Source organism: Xiphophorus maculatus, chromosome 12, assembly GCF_002775205.1.
Source record: "Xiphophorus maculatus strain JP 163 A chromosome 12, X_maculatus-5.0-male, whole genome shotgun sequence".
Classification (NCBI taxonomy): domain Eukaryota; kingdom Metazoa; phylum Chordata; class Actinopteri; order Cyprinodontiformes; family Poeciliidae; genus Xiphophorus; species Xiphophorus maculatus.
In genome coordinates, this window is record NC_036454.1 from 14,932,465 (window position 1) to 14,954,674 (window position 22,210).

General features: G+C 40.5%; 1 protein-coding gene across 2 annotated transcripts in view; it reads left to right on the plus strand.

Moving 5' to 3' along the window:
- The first annotated feature begins 8,978 nt into the window (after positions 1-8,978).
- The window catches only part of sema6a (semaphorin 6A), a 150,545-nt gene continuing 137,313 nt past the window's right edge, over positions 8,979-22,210 (plus strand). The window contains exon 1 of one of the 2 annotated variants that reach the window (XM_023344312.1): positions 8,979-9,608. The gene's annotated coding sequence lies outside the window, so the exon portion shown is untranslated. The remainder of the gene's footprint in view (positions 9,609-22,210) is intronic. The other variant, XM_023344313.1, reaches the window with a different exon arrangement.

The window sequence follows — 22,210 nt, forward strand, 5'->3', positions numbered from 1 at the left end:
CTAATGATGCTTTTAATACTTTAGGCAACTACTCACAGCAGATTGATGACAAGACGAGAATTGTGTTTAGTAAGTAAAGAAGTAAATATATACAGTACACTGGAAGCCAGATGTCTACATACACTGAATGAAAAGACACATACACATTTTTCCTCACTGTTTGACGCTAAATCAGATCAAACTTCTTTTGTTTTAGTTCAGCTAGAATTTCAAAAAAATATTTACATTTGCTAAATACCATAAGAGTGTTCTGCCACTTGGCAAATAGAAATAATTGTTTATAATTCTAACTGACCTAAAATGAAGTTTGGTCCAATTTAACTTCAGACAGTGAGAAAAAAAATTGTATGTGTCTTAATATTTGGTGTATGTAGATATCTGGTTTCAAATGTACACAGTAACTTATAGCACATAAAAAGATTTGACTATCTTTTTAAGATAGTCAAATGAGACAGGACTGTAAGTGAGCCAACATGTAAAAGTCAGAGCAGCAGAAACTTTGTACCTGCAGGTTAAATGTTATTAATGATCTTCAAACATCCTAAAAAATGGCAAACTGCTAAAAGCTTTCACACTTCAAATATCCCTGACGACTTGTCACTTACGGCTGTTAACATAAAGAGGTGAAAACAGGTTTGTGCTTCTGGTTTCTAAAGCTTCTGCATGAGAGCACATTTATTTATTTAACCTTTTTTTTTTTTTTTTTTTAGCAAAGACTTATCTCTGAATGCAAATTAGTTTCCCCAAACTTTTTAGCGACACATTCACATAAAGTAAACCCAAGATAGAAACAGAAACATATTTCCTCCAGACCAATTAAAATAGTGTGAGAGTGTTATCTGCCAGGTAGATGGTGTCAAAATGGCTCTGCTCTTCCTGTGAGTCTGACTGCGTTTCCTGTAATCATGCAAAGAATGAACATGTGTGTTAATGCGCATACGCACACATATGGGCAGGTGACAGCAACATTCATTGAGAGACCAGTAGGAAGGTGTTTTCACGTTCCTCCTGTCTCTCTTTTTGGGAATAATGACGGAAAAGTGGAATCCTGGAGACACCTGTAGCAGGAACTGCCCCAAATGTGACTTAGAGTCCTTTGACGGGTGTTTATGTGTCTGTCAGTGTGTCTCGAGGAGCGCAGTGAACACAAACAGAAGATGTCAGGAATCAACTATAATGATGAAAATCTGAGGAAGCTGTAGGAATATTTTTAAAGTATCAGGTTGCAATAAGAAAGGAGTACCCAATTTGGCCCTTTGACACCCTAGATCACATGTGTCAAACTCAAGGCCCGGGGGCCAAATATGGCCCGCCATAGCTTTTTATATGGCTCTAAATATTACTTTATCAATCAAATCAAAGCAGTTTTTATCTGTTTACTTTCAAATTACATCAACCAGTCCCTCCACCTTCCTGCGAATTATTGTGGAAATTCATATAAAATCAACAAGTCCCTGCACTCTTTTTGCGCTAATGCATAATTGTACGTTTATTGCAGATTTTTAATGGTGACATATAGTGGATCCAAGTGACTTTTTACTCCCACTTGCAGGTGGATGTGTTTCTTACTTCTACGAAACAGCTGCCTCAGTCTAAAATGATGTCCAGTTATAAGCCATTATAAAGCGTAATAAAAAGTTGCATTTCCCATTATACATAAGTGCAAATATTTCTAAATTAGTACTACAAACACTCTGATTTTTTTTGTGAAAATGAAATTCATCACTGGAAACCTCATGCTGCTATTTTCCTTTCACAGAGAAGAAACTGCCTCTTGAAAATCTATAAAATTATCCCTACATGTCCAGTATTTTTCTACTTGTCCTGTCCAGAACTTTAACATTTATCATGCAAAATGTGAACTCTTAGAAGGAGTGCTGGAGGTTTTTGAAATGTTTTTCAGTTCTTGGGTTGAATGTGGCAGGATCTCCACTAATGAGAGGATTCTTAATTGTCTTGTGTGTTTTCCACTTTCAAAACTCTTTAAAAGTGTGAAAAGTCAAACTTCACATTGTTTGACATGGGCAGCTCCTTGCAGATTGATGGGAAGCCACAACTGGATCTTTGTGGTTGTCGGTGATGTCTCTCCATCTTGGCATTGTGTCAACACTCAACTGTTTCCCCCAGAGCACCAAGCTGCCAAGAAGTCATGCTTTTATAAAGTGTTGTCACACTTTACAGTTATGTGTATTTGTTTAGCACAATCAATCAATCAATCAATCAAATTTTATTTGTATAGCACATTTCAGCAGCAAGACATTTCAAAGTGCTTTACATCATTACAAACACAGAATCACAATTCAATATAGAATCAATAATCAAAACAAAGCATTAAGCCAAGTTCCATCCATAAATTTGTAATTGATTACATTTCAAATACAATTCTAAACAGGTGGGTTTTTAGTTGAGATTTAAAAGAAGTCAGTGTTTCAGCTGTTTTACAGTTTTCTGGAAGTTTGTTCCAAATTTGTGGTGCATAGATGCTGAAAGCTGCTTCTCCTCGTTTGGTTCTGGTTCTGGGGATGCAGAGCAGGCCAGAACCGGAAGACCTGAGAGGTCTGGAAGGTTGATACAATAAAAGCAGATCTTTAATGTAATCTGACTGCTCCTCCTCCTAATTCCTTTAGCAAACAGTAAGGGTGTACTGAGTATTTTTTATACACACCTTCTCTGATTTGGCTTCATCTTTGGGTATTAAAAAATGTCTGTGGGAAATCTGTTGACAAGATGTTGTATTTTTTACGACTGGAGAACCTGGAATTCACATAAATCCATCTATCTACTGTCTGTACTTAGCTTTCCATGGAGTGAAGTATACTCTGGAAACGTTGTCAGCATATCACAGGGAAACAACTAGGAACACATAAACTCAGGCTTAAGGACAAGTCCAGTTAGCTTTGTCTCATCGATGTTTCAAGGTACCCAGAGGGAGTCCATCTGTGCCCTGGGAGAATGCACAAACCCCGTTCGGAAAGACCTGAATATTAAAACCATAGAACTGAAGTTGTACCTTCCACTTACTGTTACTGAATTTTTCTGTTCTGAAATTAATATAATTGTGGAATTTGTTTTTTAATCAAAGATTTGACATAACTTGTGAATGTATTAAGGAAATAAATCTGAAATTTACCAGAAATGTGGACAAAAGGTGGCACTCCAGATGTAAAAATTAATCAAGTTTAACTCCCCAATGATACAGAAAATTATTTCCCATTTATTTTAATGAAGTAAGGATTTTTTGTAACACCCGGTGCAATGATTGTCAGGTATTATCTCCCTCAGAATGCTATTATTTACCTCAGATAACGCTATTAAAACACAAGGTGAAACCATTTTATTTCCAAGGTTCAATGTTATTTTAATCATTTTTAAAACACCTCTGTTACAAACAGAATTCATGCTTTTAAAGTGAGAAAAAAAAATCATACGCCAACAACAGCAAAATGATTTTCCTCTATCAGGCCTAAGTGCTAAATTACAGCTCTTACACCTGTGAGAGACCATTGATCAAAATGTCCCACTATTTCAGTGTGCTCTTCATTTCCTATGCTGCAGTTTTTACTTATTTTATTATTTATACTTACAAATGATGTGACTGGAGAGGTCCAGATGTAAAATATACAGTACATACAATATATAATAGAATCTGAACAAACATCTGGTACATTCAGTGGCGGTTCTGGCACAAATAGGGCCCTGGGCAAGCCTCTTCTTCATCTGTGTATATCTATTATTTAATGAATTTCTGATCATTGTTGACTTATCCAGTCCAGGTTTGAGTATTATAGGTGTTTTAGATTTCAAACAAATGCCGTCTACAGCCTTGGAAATTGGGATTTTGTCATGTGTGCAAGCCTGCTCTCAGTTCTGGTCACAAACACCTCAGCTGCTGCAGTCAGCATAATTACACCCATGATTTCTGTTTGGTAGATAACCAGCGATTCCTCATTAACCTAGTTTGATCTTCGACCATGTTTCTGTGCCTTGCTTTGCCTTTGTCTGATTTCTACTAACACCTGGGGTCTCATTTATGAAATATTGGTTATATTCTAATGTATGGATGCACAAAACTAAAAATGGCATACAAAAGAAAAAAAAAGATATATAAAGCCATGTGCACGCACATTGAAAGCCCCTCTATGAATCACAGATGCACCTCAATGTTTGTGTACGCAAATGGTCATGCATCAATGGTCAATGCATGACCATTGATGCATGCGACGGCTTATTGAAATGAGTCAGCAGATCAATGTCATGTCATAGTCAACAATGGCAGCCACAGAGAAAAGAATGAAGCATAAAGCATAAAACAATGTGCTGGCGGATGAGGTGAAGTAAAAAAAACAATATAAATTTTTGTAGTAACAGTAGCAACATGACAAATAAAAGGAACAAAACGCCACCACCATTTTAGAAGCATAAGTCAAGTTTTGGGTTTTTAATAGATCATAACGTTTGGGTAGAAACTGAAATGTGCCATGTTCATAAAAGAGACCTCTGCTCTGTGGACCCTGGTTCTGTCATCGCCACTGAGCGTCACAAAGCTCTAGGATTAGTTATCTCTCCATGGATGACTCTTTGTTGTTTTTCTCTCTATGAATTTCCATTTAGTTTCCAAATAGTTTGTGTTGGATCTACTGACTTCTGTGTCCTGAATTGGGCCTGTCCTAGACTTTCTTTCACCGTTACCTGTTGTTACATCTTTCCCCCCACCTGGCGCTTTCTGGTTCCTCTCAGGAGAAGGATGAGGAACAGAAGCCTGGTTACCCAAGTGGACAATGTTCTAACAGCAAGGCTGCTAACAGAAGAGGTGTACCTCACTTAAAAGCGCCAAAGGAGGGAGGTGAGCTAGACCCAGGGAGGTCAAGAGGAAGCGATTCTCACCAGAGTCCCAGTCTCTGAGTTTTATTTAACAGATAAACTGCATTAAGTTGTTCAAGAATGTTATTCTCCTGACAAAAAATAGCTTATCTGTTGAAACGCAGAGGATTCAGGGTTTAAAGTGAATAGATCTTTATGAGATTCAGACACTTTCCGGATGTACTACGGTTATTTACTCATACTTGGTATGAGCTGATTTAAATCTGCAGTGGTGTGACTGCTGAGTGTCCTTGTCTTTGGTCTGATGATTGCTCCATTTCATCCTCCTCTCCTCTGCGCACCAAGCCCAAATGCTTCTGGGAAAACTTTGGCAGGATAAGTGAAATAAGCTCTGACACAGAGCATATTTCCAGAGCCCAAACTAACTGGTGTGCATCTTGACATTATTGAGCTCAAATTATACCCTGCCTGCCTCCCACACTTTGCAACACTTCCACTTCAAAGTGTGTGTGTGAGAGAGCTAAATTGGAGGATTTAAAGGCACACTGTGTAAAACACAACCCATCTGCATGTTTATTTGATTTTGTTTGATTCGTCCAGAATTTGCACAATTACTGATGTTTGCTTATGCATAGGCAATATTCCTCCACCAGTGTAGCCCACACTCATGCACATATTAAACAGAGCATTTAATGAGCTCAGACAAAACCACTGCAAATCATGCTACTTGTGGTTGTTCTATCAGTCAGAAAAGAACTAAAGCTGGTTTTGAAAAACAAAAACTGGATGATGAAAACAGATGGATGGATAGTTTAGCAGCAACAGCTTGATGTAAATGTTTCCTGTAGCTTCCCTTTCCTTATAGCTGAATTGAGTTAAATAGTTGATAACGAAGAAGAGAGGAACATTATCCCTTCATGACTACAGTTTATGCTTTTCTGGGCATGAAAACTCTAGTTTACAAAAAACCCACCTGCAGACACATAAATCAGTACAATGAAATTAAACACTCCTTTAATCACAAATGAAAATGTTTTTGTGACTCGTGCTAGTTCCTTCGGTAAGACTCATAATAAAAGGAAAAAGAGGCATAATAAAACAGATTAACGGGATTTCTTCAGTTTTTCCTTTTTTGTTACGCTTAATGTTTAAAATCATCAAACTTAGAAAAGTTGTGTGTTGATGTTTTGGTTTTCTCTTTTAAACTAAAAAGCCTCCAGAAATACCATGTACGGTGTTGCCGTGGTAATAATCTTTAAGGCTATTATACATTGAGATCCTCATGTCTCCAGATGTCTACTTCTTATAATTTCTTCACATGATCTCTCTGTGAAAAACTCAGTAGGTCCTGATGCAGCTTTCAGTCTTTAAAAGGAAATATGCAGCTCTTATACTTGATCATCTGTATTTTTACATTTGTATATTTCTGCATAGTCTTCAGGCTGTGGTCTACCTTGTATCCCCAGAACTAGAACCAGCATTCAGTTTTTATGCTCCACAAATCTGGAACAACTGAAAACAACCAGAAAACTGCAAAACAGCCAAAATACTGAGTTCTTTTAAATCAAGGCTAAAATCCAGATGATCAGAGCTACCTTTGGTCATTAATAGCTGGAATATTGATCAATATATTTGATGCATATCTGGTTGACAATGGTGGTTGACAAAATATAATGTTTATTGCTTGGTTACTGTTTCATGTTTTTATAGTTTAAGGCACTTTGAACTACCTTGTTGCTGAAATGTGAAAAAAACCTGACATGACATGATTGTTTTTACCGTACATCTGTGGTTTTTGTGATTTTATATGTGAAGAGGTGTTAATGTATCCTGGGAGTCAGATGACTCCCAGGAAGGGTAGCAAGGCCAGAAAGTTACTTGAGCAAATAAATGTTGGAGTCCAGATTGGGGTTATGGTTTCCCTTAGAGTGAGCGCACTTCCGATTCTTATGCCATCTCTCATAAAATATTTTGGAAAATAACCAACATCTGAGTGAATGGAAACATTATAGTAATGTTTCCCCGCATTGCGCTCTCTTATGATGGTTCAATGAGATGGAGGTAAATGAGGCATTGTGTCTTTGAAGGCAGTACTGTACTTTACTGTTACAGTAACAAGAAAACAATTTTGTTTGACAGCTCTCTTCTCGGGAAAACAATTAGGTCCAAACACACACACACACATACACACGCCTGCGCGCACCCATTTGTTGTTTCACAGGTGGCTTGTTGTTCTAATGATAAGCCATCACCCCCATTAGCTTCGTCCCCTTGGAGCTCATATAGTGTGGTCTAGACGCTTGCTATTGTGCAGCCTGCTGTACGTCTGACAGCATCTGCAAGCAGTTTGTGTTTGTGCTTCGTGGCAGGCTTGCAATTTTCATTCGGGCAAATTGATGTTTACTTTGGCCTGGTTAAGCCAAGGACTGTTTGTAAGAGTAGCCAGCGTGGAGCATGCATCACTGGCATCTGATTGTAAACGGTGGCCAGATTTTGATATGGGTGCCATGACCCGGGGCTGTGCAGCAACTGTTATTACAATATTGACCAATAACCTAATTTAAGTCTAGTAACAGCATAAACATGATACGTTATAAGGTTTCCTAAGGTAAAAACAAATTTTGCCAGTCATTTGTATACCAGATTTTGTATGGGTTGCCTCTGTCAGAAATTAAAGGATTGTAGATGATGATGTTTTCATGTTCAATTAGTCAGAGATTTTCACTATGTAGCATTCTCTTTAATTTTGGTTGCAAATTTCAATTTGAGAACTAGTTGTACTAATTAACCCATATTTATTCCACTCACTTGAATATTTAAATCCATAATTTCACCCATTCATTAATCTAGAATGCAACACAAGACAGATAACCATGTACACACTCATATCTGAGGGCAAATAACCTAACAGTTCTGCTTTGGGACTGTGAGAGGAAGCCAGAGTACCAGTAGAGAACCCAGCCATGCACAGGGAGAACATGCAAACTCCATCCTGAAATGTCAGAGATCCAAACACATACATTCTTGCTTTATAATTTTATGTATAGATACATATTATTTTCAGTATTTTCAAGTAACCACCACCATGTCCATTTGGTTGCTAAATCCCTTTGTGGAATGTGAAGGAATTCAGGAAAAGAACAGAGACTGGATGTGCAACTCAGTTATCAGCAAAATAATGTAATTTTTGGGTTTTTATTCATTTTATTATACCTAGAAGTGACAGGATTATTATGTTGTTGGCTGTGTTTTTTTCCCTAGAGTATTTTAAAAAATAGTTATTTGTCAGTCAGATGCTTATCTGCATCTCAGTAAATGGGATTTGGCGCCCCCCTCTGGCGTGGACAGCATATGCAGTGTATGAAAGTGAACCAGTCCTGAGGCGTTGCTAAAGCTATACACACCCATGAAAAGTTAATTCATTTTAGTAACTCATTTCACTAAATGAGACACATTAAATACATTAATTACAAACTGGCTGATATTTCAAGCCTTTATTTTTGTTAATTACATATGATGAGTTTTTTTTTGCCCACAGCTAATGAAAACAATTTAAAGCTTACGACTACAGACCAATAATAATATTTAAAAAATTATCACAGAACTGAGGGCTTAATAAAATGTATTTTTGGTACCTGCTTAAAGGTTATTTAAAAAAGGTACTTTTAATCTCACAAGCAAGCCTCATCCGATCTGATATTCTACTTTATTGAATATTCAATAAACTGGAATATATAGGTGAAGGAAAAAAAATCTTTAATTGATCTGATGTAAGATGCTAATCTTAAGCAGTATTGTTTCCATTGACTGTCAACGGAAAATCGTCATAATTAACATAAATAAAGTCTAAAAAACATCAATTTGTGTATAAATAATCTGTGTAATGTGTTTCACTGAAATAAATGAACTTTTCAATAGTAATAACATTTTTAGACTATGACTGTGAACTTCGCGGTCTTGAGAGTTTGTGTGATGACACGAACTTTAAGGTGACTCCAGGGTTGATGTGTAACCGGGAAGCACGTGCTTTAGTGCGTGCGCTAATTAGCGCGTGCCAGCCCCAGACCAGGAGGGTCCATCAGGGAAGAAGAGCTATGGTCCAGATCGCATCCGTAGCAAAGTAGGGTGCTGCAAGTAATAAGACGGAGGATCTAAACCTGCGATGAAACAAGAAGATTCCCAATAACCTTGTAATATTTCTCTGCTTTCTGGCTCCATCGAGATTTTCCCCCTCTCCCCGGTGCGCATTTTTCCTGAAAGGCTGCTGCGTAAAAATAGAAGTACAGTTGTCCATAACTGGCCCCCATTGACACAATAGCTCCCATTCCTCAGACGTGGCTCCTCCCTGTATGTGTGAGAGCCTGTGGGCGTGTGTGTATGTGTGTGTGCTTGTGCATGCAGCGGGTGGGTGACAGCTGGGCTCGCTGCGCTCCGCTCCAGTCTAAGCTTCTCCAAATAGGATGACCGTCGGCTTTTGTGGAAGAGGACTGCGTACGTCTCCGTAGCTCGTTCTGGGACACCCTGTCGGTTCGGTCCGTCCGGTCTCACCTGAGGAGAACCTAAGAACTAGAACATCGCTTATCTGTTTAGTGTGGATTTCTGATGGATATTCCGATTTGAAGAGGTGCGATTTGAGCGCGGCATGTAACAAAAAGAAGCGCAAGAGAAAAGTAACGCTCGTATTGTTATTCTGAAGCGAGCTCCCCCATCTGAACTGCTTGAAAGGACAGATCTAATGGATTATTAAAATAAAAACCAGAGCTGGCATACCCATTCATGAGCTGAAGGTAAGATTTTCCGTTGTTTATGTCAAACTTTATGCGCTAAAAGCTGCCTCCTCCTGTCTGTTTTAACCAGTCTGTACAGCCGGGAGACAAGTGCACAAGCTCCACTGGACTTACTCTATTAACCCGATGCGTAAAAAACCCCAAACTTTTTTCAAAACAGCGCGTGCACAAGTCTGTATTGTTTTTGAATTTTTATAAGGATTAGTACAGTTTTTACATGATAAAATAAAAGAGGAGACTTTCGTGCGTAACCCCTTACTGTGGTGTTTATTCATATGAAATAAAGGAGGTCTGTAGTCTCTAAGGTTCTGTTGAGGATCTCATAGAAGCAAAACAGAAGAAAAGCGATGTGTGAAGCATCAGCAGGTACATGAAGGGAGAACTTTTATGACCTCACAGACAGTTTTCCTATTTGTAAGAAATTAGTTTTAAATTTTAAATCAACTTTTTTTTCCTGGAACTTACAGCTAAAATTTTGTAAGTTTAATTGGCTACATGCTCAGTTTAAAAGATGGTTAAATGCACATTTATTTTCACATGACTGAAATTAGATTGAATTAAAATTGTTATCAGTGGGAATTCTAATGATGCAACTAATGTTGACAGTTTTTTCAATCAAAGTGATGTCGATATTGATTGATTTTCCATTCAGATCAGGATGTTGGCTTACAGTTTCACATACATACACACAGTCCAACACACACACATGCACCCCCCCACACCCACGCACACCCACACTGGTTTGGGTGTGTTCAAGGATTTCTAGCTACCAGGCTGTGGAGTGGTCACAATTACCCTTGTCCAAAAGGATCAATCATATGTTTGCAATTCTAACCCGGAGCCAAATGTGTTTGCCATTAAACAAAGTCCTTCAGTAGCACATTAGAATAAAAACAGGACCAAAACAGTATTATAGCATCAAACTGATTTTTTTATTTTAACAAGCATGACTGCCAACACCCTGTTACTCCATTGTTGCCCCTTCTCTTCTCTTCTTCTCTCCTCTCCCGTCCTCCGCTCTCCTTGTCCAGTGTTAAAGATTCCCCCCTGAGACACTGGGAAGAGCTGGGAGACCAGAGGGGGGAGGCTTGAAAACTCCAAATGTAGGTTACAGATTATGAAGTTTGCAAAAGATGGGGGGGAGCTGGAGAATGAAACGAACACAGCCGAAAATGCCTCCCGTCAGCTGATTTTCAGCAGCAGCACATGGTGTTTTGGAAATGTAATTCTGGTATCAGCTCAGAAAAAAATGATTTTCTTCCCAGAGAAACTGAAAGAAAAACATTTTACTCATTTCAGTTTTTTCTCTCCGAACAGAAGAAGCATTTGGCTTATCTTCTTGTAAAGTGAGAGATAATGTGCATTTGCAGCCTGTGGGCCAACTCTGCGCTTATAAACTGGATTTCAGTCACACTGCTGGATTGAATTGAACTCAATCTGGCTATATTGATTGGTTTGGATATATTTTTTTCCCGTATAACTGAATTATATTGGTTTGACTTGTAAAGTGCCATAAGAAGACTCTGGATTGAACTGACTCTGACCTGGCAATACGTATGTCTGCCTTAGCGAGAAAAAGTGCAAGTAGGTCAGATTATCTCATTTGTCCCTAGGATTCTTGCTTCAAAGTAGATTTTTTTAACATGTTCAAAAATCTGAGGCAAGGTAAAAGAAATTCTAACAAAATCGAATAAAACAGCCATATATCAACTCGTCTGATTTTTGAATGCTCGAAGTAGAAAAATTATTAGATGGATTGAGAGATTATGGCACCTGGAAATGTCTTATTTTCTACTTGATTGGTCCTGAATGGTGGCAGCCGGGTTGGAAAGTCCAAAATCTGATACTTACAAGTCATGTAGACAAAAGCAATCATCAGTGCTGAAATTGTTATAGAGTGAATATGTGTTTTCAGTATCAGTATTCAGAGGAAGCAGAAAAGCTGTAAGAAAGCATTTAAAAGGAAATTGCGTTTGTTATGGGGACGTCTACAAAGAAGGGCTAGACGTCAGCTTGTCTTGGTTCAGTTTTTCTCTACTTTTGTACCTTGGACATTTTCTCTAATTGGAAAAAAAAACATTGTGCAAACCGTGCAAGGGACAGACTCGAAAATGCTTAATATCTGCCCACAGCCTGCACTGCTCCTCCTACAACATCCGCCTGAAGGCAGTCAGATGCTCTGGATCCAGTTTTTCTTATGATCTTCCACAGTCTGGAAATCCCAAACAGTTCCTTTCATTATGGCTGCTCACCACCACAAACCCAGAAGGCTAATCCCGCCTTTAACACTTTTTATATAAACACTCTGTCATGCAGAGGTGCTGATACATGAATTACAGCATGATTACCTTTTGTGACAATGGGCCGCCTGTTGTCCTCGCGGAGAAGCAGAACACAGCAGAGCGACCCGGGCTGATGCTTGTGTTTGGAGCAATGCTCCGTGGAGCGTTTGATCCGCCGATCCCCTAACAATAGCAGTGGGGATGGCTTTGTGTGTGACTGATGTGAATTTGTCACAGTGTTTGTGTGTGTGTGTGAGTGTTAGAGAGAGAGAGAGGCCGAGGGAGTTCGTCTCTACCTTTGCCAGTTAAGGACACATGCGGATACTGAATACGGAGGTTCTGAATAATTGATAAATGGCTTTGCTCCTGTTCAAATGAATTGGCCGTCTATTATAAACACGAAGAGCAGCCAACTGCTGTTAACTACTGCTCCTTGTTCAGCCAGTGTCAATACCCAGTATTCAGCAGAGTGTGTATTTATGCATATTTTATAAAAGCCATGTTTTATTGATGCGCATCCTTGGTGTGTGGGCTCCTTTTTTTTTTATAACAATTAGAGTACAAGGAAACATCGGACCCATTTTCCTCCACTGGTTGTGATTTATTGATGCTTAACCTATTTTCCAGCTTCCACATTTCTCTAAATTGCTGCCACTTAAATTACCCGCTTTAATGGCGAGTGACAAGCCCCCTCTACAGCTGGGGAAATTTGGCACACTTTGATTTTAGAAATACAGGTCGGAGTAATAAAAACACGTTGATGGACTGGTCTTTTACATGCGTGACATGGCTCATTTGCTAACTTTAGCTGTGTCCAAATTGACTTTATTCTGCTGTAATTCATAAGGCTAAAAGAAGACGATTTCCTAACCTGCATTACACTAGTCCCCTTCCAGATAAACATTTTTCTACTTAACCTCCTCTGCTCCATCTCTTTCATTTAGGTTTGCTATGATTTTCCCCAACCCTCTGAAGTCAAACTCATTATTTGATAAATGGCTTTCATTTTTGCTAAGGAAAACATGCTGAGGATATTAGCAGAATGAAAAGAGGTAGTCTGATGTGTATTTGGGTTTTCTTCAGAACTAGAGGTTTATTTACTCACATCCTCATGCTTTCAAGTTGAGCCAGAACATTTTGGCTTTGCTTGTTTGTAGCTATTTGTGACTATAGATCAGCCATAAAATTGTAATTTTTACTACTGGAAATGAACAACAGAGAACATCTGGGGGACGCCCTTAGGTCTTTGCTGCAGGAACCTTGAAAATTTCACCATACTTTGTGTACAAAGACCTGCTGATGCAGAATGTTTTTAGGGTCAGCTGCACCATATGGTTCAATGGATCTACACTCAAGGCAAATAGATGAGCTCAGCGTGTTGGTGTGATTGATTTTTCACTAAGAAATGATGCAATTTTTGCCTCTGTGTGGTGATAATTTGGCACCCGAGTGGACCTAAAATATATATTAAAAAATGCAGTTTAGTGACTAAGACACTATAAACTTTAAATGATTAAACACTGTTTGTATGAATTGGACTTGAATCAGAGTGACAAAGTTGTGAGAAAACCTTATAGATATAGTTAATGATTTTTGAACAGAGGTTCTTCTAAGACTGTATAAACAGCTAACATTTTACTTGACAAAAGACCAAAATGGATTTCATTCAGTCTTAAACATCTTTAATTAAAAAAAAATTAACATCTATAATTTATTTATTTATGAACTATTAAACAGTCATTAGATTTCTATTATGTGTGTATTTCCAAAGAAATTGATGATTATTTACACAGGAAATGAGGGTAAAAGGTGCTGTGCTGCCTCAAATGACCTTAAAGTGTGGATTGAGAACACTGAACATGTTTCCAGGCAGAGTAGATATTTAATTCACAATAATACTATTTAAAAAATCTATAAAATAGTGCTTTCTTTTACATGCATTATGTACTTTTTTATAAACCAGTCACTCTGACTGGAAACAGTGGATGCAGGTCAGAAATTGCCTCTGACCTCAATTTCCTGTATAAATAATATTCAGTCTGAAAATAACCAGCAAATTCAAATGTGAAGACAGCTTAAGGGTTCACAAAACAGCATCATCCTAAACTTCTATGATATTTTGTAGAATGGAAATATTTTAAGTCTGGCTCCTCCCAGATTAGCTGCATGCCAACCCATCTGAATTTACACAAAATGAAGATCCTATGAGAATTATCCACTCAATTCAACATATTAACTGGTTCTAATATTTTCACAGAAACTCACTTAGAGATAATCTTGAATTATCCTTAGTTTATCCTGTTAATGTGCACAGTGAGGCTCTGTTGTGGTAGGAAGGACAGAAGGTGGGCTAAGTGCAACTGGAAAGTGTCAGATTACCATCTTTGCTGAACAGTAGTGGTCTTATGAGGGATATGGCACCCTGCCCAGGGCGCCATGGCATGAGGGTTAGGAGTGGGGTTACATTGAGCACTTAAAACTATATACTTTATTTCTTATTCGGATGACTAGTTGATTGCAATAATTGGTGGCTTATTGCAATTAAGTTTGCATCTGATTTTGGAGTCAAATTAAAAGGCTATTTTACTGTTTCTATTGGGAATCTGGCCTGTTTTCACGTGCCTGAACCACATGAGTTTCTAATTGTTGCTGTAGAGCTCATAATGTAACAACAGACTGGTGTGCCTTCTGTAAGTTACAGTCCAGTATGCTCTCTATCCACTCTATGGCTCATTGAGAATGTAATCACTGTCATATCTCGGGCTTTGGCGTCTGGCTCCAGTTCGTTCTGCCCTTCACTCATAAACACAAACACAACCACCCGCATGGATGCCATGGTTTCCAAGTTTTATCATGTTGTTCTAACTGACTACTTTCTCACCACTTAGCCTTAGCCCTTCTGAGTCCATGAGTGACTGTTGAATTAACCATTCATGTGTTCAATGGCCTTCATATTCTCCACATTTGCATAATTGATTGAGCGTGTTTTTTTACTCTGCCAAAGAAAAAAAAAAACAGGCAACTGGGTGTCTGCTGTTGGCTGTGGGTCCTTGGCAGGGCTTTGTTGTTGGAAATTAAGTGAATTAGAAAGCGATCACCAGCCCACCACCTCTTCTGATGTTGGGAAAGACAGCTGAGAAGCCTGCATGTTGGATAGGACAACACAGCAAAATCAGATTATACCTCATGGATTTTTCCTATTTCAAACACTTAAGCATATCCAACAATAACATGCTGTAATACCTTTGTCACAGATGATGGGTTTTTTTCGTTTGTCATTACCCAAATGGAAATGAAAGCAAATGCATTTGCTGGGATAATCCGTAAGCAGCAGGCTTTTTTTTTTTTTTTAAATGGGAACGCCTGAAAGTCTAGCCTTAAAAAGAGGCTAGCCATGTACCGCACAGACCAGATAATGTAAAACACGGTATGCAGTGTTAAAATATGATGTCCTATTTCCTGTCCTTTAAACACGCTTGCTTTGCCTTTAAACACGAGGTGTGAGTCACAAGGACAACCAAGCTGTGTGCACGGACTCATTAGGCAACATCCGCCGCCGTGGCTGCGGTCATGACTGTGGTTAGTTTGTTTATCCGGAGCCAATAAGGAAAATTATGTCATGCAGATCGGTCTCCTGATTTGGTTCTCCACCCCTAACACTACTGATAGCTTGTGTCCATGTTTAAGTCAGGCATCTGTGACAAACAGACGAAAGGTGGCTAATGATGGAGGCGGTGGAGGTGTGGATTTGGGTGTGCATGCTTGCTGTGAATGTTTGTGTGGCGTTGTTTGAGTGCATCTGTCCCTCCTCCCCAGGCCCAAGCGATTGGCACTGCATCTCTCATCTATTAATCATAGAGAGCGCTTGCTCTCTCACTCGGTTGCCATAGTTTCAGGACCTGAGACAGTGTTGGGGTGCCTATAGAGAGGAAAAGTGAGGGAAAGAGAAGGAAAGGAAAGGAACAGAGAGGAAAGGAAATGAAGTGGAGAGATGTAAGTTTAGAGAAGAGCTAAATCGTGCAAAAAGTGTTGGAAAAGGGAGAAGAGTCTAAAGCGCAGCTGAGGAGGCAAAAAAGGGGGGTATGTGACTGACAGAGCAATGGCAGGCTAACACACCGAGCAGGTCTTCACACTGTGGATGTGAGTGCTTCAAGAACCAAAATGGATTCCATTTTTATCTCGGCAGTAAATCCTCTATCTCCCCCTGCGAGTGCATCTCTTCAATTTCACTCACTCTCTCCCCCCTCTTACACACACAGGCATACACAAACTATTTCCATCTCTGTGCTCTCTGCCTCCTAAAGACACCAGAAGAATATTTTCACAGTAGGCATCATCTTGTGAACAGCACGCTCGTGGGGCTGGTGCATCTTGGTTTGTCACAGTACATTGAACTGCTGTTATTTTATCTTACTTTACAATGGAAATTCTTTCCACTGAGCTGAGATGGAAGACGGGCCTGGGTCTCCACTTTTATGCTCGGTTGGATGCTTTGATGTTAAATCATGCTGAAGTGTGTTTATTATTGTGTTATTTGGTTGTGGATTATATGAATCAACCACTATGAAAATTTCCAAGGCAGAGATTACCTCTTGCTATCAAGTTTTCACCACTGTCGTAATATTATTTTTTCTTCTTCTGCTTCTTCTTCTTCTTCTTCTTCTTCTTCTTCGTGTGAGAGGAGGGTGAGTGGAGAGCGGAAGAAGAGTGAGAGAGAGAGCGAGTGTGTACTTTTCTATCTTTGTTTGTCTTACTGTTTTTCACTAGGTGTTTTGTTTTTCATTTGTTTAATTGTGTTTTTGTGTTAGTTGGTCACGTTTTAGGGGGGTTTTTCGTTTAGTTTAGGTGTGGCCGTCGGGCGTGCCTGGCTTGCCGGCGTCTGACGGCAACAATGGTGGGTGTTGTCGGTGGTGGGTTTTTCTCCACGCTGACACGGAAGAACGGTATCAAGGTGGGTGCTGGTTCTCCGTGCAGCGTGGAGGAAGTTTGTTTGGCTGTAGGGGAAATGATTGGACACGGGAATATAAGGTCGGCGGCACGAATGAATGGAGCGGTGGTATTGTTTGTTGCAAAAGTGGAACATGCACAACAGGTGGTGGAAAAAGGTGTGTCGGTGAATGGGTTATTTTTACAAGTTACACCGCTCACGCTACCAGCCACTAAGATAATGTTGTCAAATATACCCCCTTTTATCAGCGACGAGTTCTTGATAAAAGAATTGTCGAGGCACGGCAAAGTGGTGTCACCGATCAAAAAAATCCCTTCCGGGTGTAAATCACCGCTACTGAAACATGTTGTTTCTCATCGGAGACAATTATTCATGATTTTGAATAAAAAAGATGAGGAAATGAATTTGCGGTTTCACGTTAGAGTGGATGATTTTGATTATGTGCTGTTTGCAACATCAGGTCAGATGAAATGCTTTGGATGTGGACAGGAGGGCCACGTAATAAAAATGTGCCCGGATAAGGCAGAGTCGGCCAGGCCGGATTCAGAAAAGCAGCAACCCGCTGCTGCTGAGCAGAGTGGGGGAACAGGCAGCGAGGTTGTTGTGGAGGGAGAACTTGCTGCTGCTGCAGCAGCGGAGAAGCCAGCTGCTGCTGAAGCGGCGGGGGAACCCGACGCCGCGGTGGGGGATTTGGGGGCAGCGGAGGAGGTGGTGGTGGAAGCCACTGTTGAGGGGTCAATAGAGGATAGTAGTAGGAGTGTGTATGCGGAAAAAGATGAGAGCACGGTGGTGTGTGGAGGTGGGACAATTGGTGATGCAGGTGAGAGTGTAGAGGGGGGAGGAGGTGATGTACAGGAAGAGCAGGAGGGAGTGCAGGATGATGTGGAACATCTAGTGTGTGGAGACAAGGGGGAGAGAGGGGAAGTGCAGGCGCATGAACAGGTTGAAGGAAAATATAGTGAAAAGTCGGTTAAAGGAGGTGGAGAAGAGAGGGATATGGGTGGGGCGGAGAAAGAGATGGATTTAGAGGTTTGTTATTCAGCAAAGAGGCGAAGCAAAAGGAGAAATGTGGTTACTGCTGAACAGGCTAGTAAGCAAGCTAGTAAGTTAGCTGTAGAAAGGAAAGAGGTGTCGGAGAGCAGTGATGAAGAGAGCTGGTTTTCCGACACCAGTGAGGTTTCAATGTCACAAGCAAGCAAAGAACCAAGGTACCCGGTAGAATTATTCAAGACCTTTTTAAAACAAACAAAAGGATTAAAAGGAATAAAACTTGAAAGCTATTTCCCTGATCTAAAAATATTTTATTTCTCTGCGAGGCATTATGTAAAAAACAAAGAGGTGTCAGGTTTTACAAATACAGAGGTTTTTAGGTTAAAGAAAATAATGACCAAAGCCAGAAAACAGTTTTAATGATGCACAGTAACTTTTTAATATTTTTAATTTTTTTAAATTGTTTTTGGCATGTTGTCTTTAGCCTTTTACCCATCATGGATTCTTTTAAGATAGCATCTTTGAATCTTAACGGGGCGCGGGAGGCAAAAAAAAGGGCATTAGTGTATCAAATGTTGAATCAAAAAAGAATAGATGTCATTTTCTTGCAAGAAACGCACAGCGATCTTTTGATCGAAACAGACTGGAGAAGAGAGTGGAGGGGGGAGGTGATTCTGAGTCACGGCACCTCCAAGAATGCAGGAGTGGGCTTTGTTTTTTCTAAAGCTTTTATCCCGCTTTCTATTGAAACTGAGCACGTTATACAAGGGAGGTGTCTCTTAGTAAAGATGAAGTTTGATTTTTTTAACATGGTTTTTATTAACATCTATGCTCCAATCGTCAATGCAGAGAAGAAATGTTTTTATGAGAAAATTGGGGAAAGATTGGAAAATTGTGAGACTGAAGATTATGTTTTTATAGGTGGGGATTTTAATTGCACAGAAAACGAGTTTTTAGATCGTAATCACGCAGAGCCGCACCCGGCAGCCCAACATGTCTTAAAGCAGCTGGTCTCGTCTCATAGCCTGGTGGATGTATGGAGGAGGATGCATGCAGGTTTCAGGCAGTATACATGGTCCCACATCAAGGAAGGTAAAATCTCTTTAGCTCGTTTAGATCGTTTTTATTGTTTTAAGCATCATTTTAATGTGTTTAAAACATGCCAGATCGTACCTGTACCCTTCACAGACCATTCGTTACTTTTAGGAAGTGTTTTTATTAGAAACATTTTACCGAGAAGTGCGTATTGGCATTTTAATTCTGCATTGATATACGATCAGAGTTTTAAAGAGGTTTTAACTTATTTTTGGACCGGTTTTAGAGAAACAAAGGCTGATTTTAGTTCAATCAAACAGTGGTGGGACTATGGGAAGGTCCAGATTAGACTGCTGAGTCAGCAGCACACTGTCAATGTCACTCGTGACATCACTGAATCTATCAGAGATCTGGAGATGAGTATAGTGGATTTGGAGCGACTTAGTGACACCACAGGAAATCGAGAGTATTTTGAAGCTCTCAAATCAAAAAGGCTAACTTTAGCCAACCTGCTGGAGAGTAAGGTACAAGGCGCGTTGGTCAGGTCCCGGATGCAGAACATCACAGAGATGGATGCTCCCTCTGGCTTTTTCTTTGGTCTAGAGAGGAAACAAGGTCAGAGGAAGATGATCCACTCATTGCTGTCGGACACGGGGCAGCACCTGAGCGAACCGGGGCAGATAAGGAGGAGGGCTGTGGAGTTTTATCATTCTCTGTTCCGGAGCGAATATGATGAGAGTGAGAGAATGATGGAGGAGTTCTGCGAAGAACTACCTCAGATCTATAAGGAGACCAGTACCGATCTGGAGCGCCCGCTGGGCATACAAGAGCTCCACACAGCCCTCCAGAGCATGCAGGGCCAGAAGTCCCCGGGCGTTGATGGGCTAACAGTCGAGTTTTTCAAGGCCTACTGGGACCTTCTGGCCCAAGACATGCTCGAAATGTACAACGAGAGTCTAGCCACCGGTTCGCTCCCCACATCCTGTCGCAGGGCGGTCATCACCCTGCTGCCAAAGAAGGGCGACCTGCAGGAAATAAAAAACTGGCGCCCCGTGTCCCTCCTCTGCACGGATTACAAAATCCTTTCGAAGGCTCTGGCCACGAGACTAGGGAAAGCCATGGAGCAAGTCATCCACCGGGACCAGACCTACTGCGTCCCCGGCAGGTCCATGGTGGACAATGTCTATCTAATTCGGGACATTTTGGAAGTCTCCAGTTCATTGGGTTTACAGACAGGCTTGATTTCATTAGATCAAGAAAAGGCGTTTGACCGCGTCGAACACGACTTCCTCTGGAAAGTAATGAGGAGGTTTGGGTTCGGCGAGGGTTTTATCGCCAAGATCCAGGTGATGTACAGTGACATTGAGAGTGTGCTGAAGATCAACGGTAGCCTGTGTGCCCCTTTTAGAGTGTGTAGAGGCGTCCGACAGGGCTGTGCGCTCTCGGGGATGCTCTACGCACTCTCCCTGGAACCCCTTCTCTTGAAAATACGCTCAGAAATTCATGGTCTGGTTTTACCTGGTTTTAACAACAAGTTGATTTTATCCGCCTATGCTGACGATGTTGTTGTTTTTATTAAAGATCAACATGATGTCAACATTTTAATCGAGATAATAGAAAAATTCTCCGTCTTGTCTGCTGCGAAGGTGAACTGGGGAAAGACCGTAGCTTTGGCCGTGGGCGAGTGGCCCGGTGGGCTACCAGTTCTCCCTCAAAGACTCCAGTGGAAGAGAGACGGTTTTAAATATCTTGGTGTTTTTTTAGGTGGAAAGGATACTGTAAAAAGAAACTGGGAAGACTTGGAACAAAAAATACAGAATAAACTGGCAAAATGGAAATGGTTGCATAAACAAATGTCATATCGAGGAAGAGTGCTGGTTCTGAATAATTTGGTGGCGTCACAATTGTGGCACAAGCTTGCTGTTTTAGATCCTCCATCAGGACTACTAGTAAAAATACAGTCAGAGATGGTCAATTTCTTCTGGAACAACCATCACTGGGTGCCGCAGTCCGTTTTGTTTTTATCCAGAGAGGAGGGGGGCCAGGGCCTTGTCCACCTGGCCAGTAGAGCCGCTGTTTTCCGGTTGCAGTTTCTGCAAAAGTATCTAACAGGATCCCCTGTGTGGAGGGATGTGGCCAGCTGCATTCTGAGACGTGTAAATTTTCTAGGGCTGGATGCTGCTCTGTTTTTAACAAATTTTAGCCTTTTAAAGTTAAAGGGAATTCCTCAATTTTATCAAAGCGTTTTTAGATCGTGTGCATTTTTTAAATTGCACAGACCAGATAAGAATAACTCTCTGTATTGGCTTTTAGAAGAACCTTTGATCTGTGGAGCAAGATTGGATGTCAGCGATAATGCCGTTCCGGGTTTTTCTGAAGTGTTGTCTGAGTCCAGAACGGTAACTCTACGGCAACTGATCCAGGCGTCCGGACCGGACTTTGATAATGCCCAGGAGGTTGCCTCGGTCATTGGAATACGGTCCGTCAGATTGACGAGGCGCTTCTTGGAGAGGGTGAAAAATCGGTTGACCGCCGAGGAGAGGAGGCTCCTACAATGGTACGAGAAGGAGGAGTGCCTGCCGGATTCCACTGACCCGTTCCCAGAAATGTTTCTGGACCCGGATTTTGAGGAGGACAGTGGTCCCCTACTGCAGAGCACAGACTCGAAGATGGACCTGTGTAAAACAGGTCCAAAAATACTGTATAGATACTGTACAAAACTCTTAAACAAAAGGACCCTCCAAAAAAGAGAAGTGAGTGTGTGGGACAGCAAGTTCGGAGGACAGAAAACTCACTGGAGAACCTTGTATAAGCCTCCAATCAAGAAAAGGACTGGTGACCTTCAGTGGAGGATCCTTCACGGAGCCATTGCCACCAATTCTTTTTTATCTGTCATCAGTCCTGGGGTTTTAAACGAGTGTCCTTTTTGCAAGATGTCCGAGAGTGTTTTTCATGTTTTTATAGATTGTGCACGGTTAACTAGTTTTTTTAATCTTTTATCGACTTTTTTAGTTTTTTTCATATGGTTTTTTCTAATGCTGTCTTTATCAATGGAGTACATCATAGTAAAACCACTAGTTTTAAATCCCGGATTTTAAATTATTTAATTTCCGAAGCCAAAATGGCTATTTATATTACTCGACGGGACAGAATGCAGGCTGGACCTCAATTTGATGCTGTGACTCTGTGGAAGGTCAACGTCAAAGCCAGGTTGAGGTTGGAGTTTTGTTTCCACAGAGCCACTGGGAATTTGTCGGGGTTTTTAAGCTTGTGGGGTTTTAAAAATGTATTGTGCACCATTTCAGACCAGAAGGATTTATTTTATAACAAATTGTTATTGTGAATAT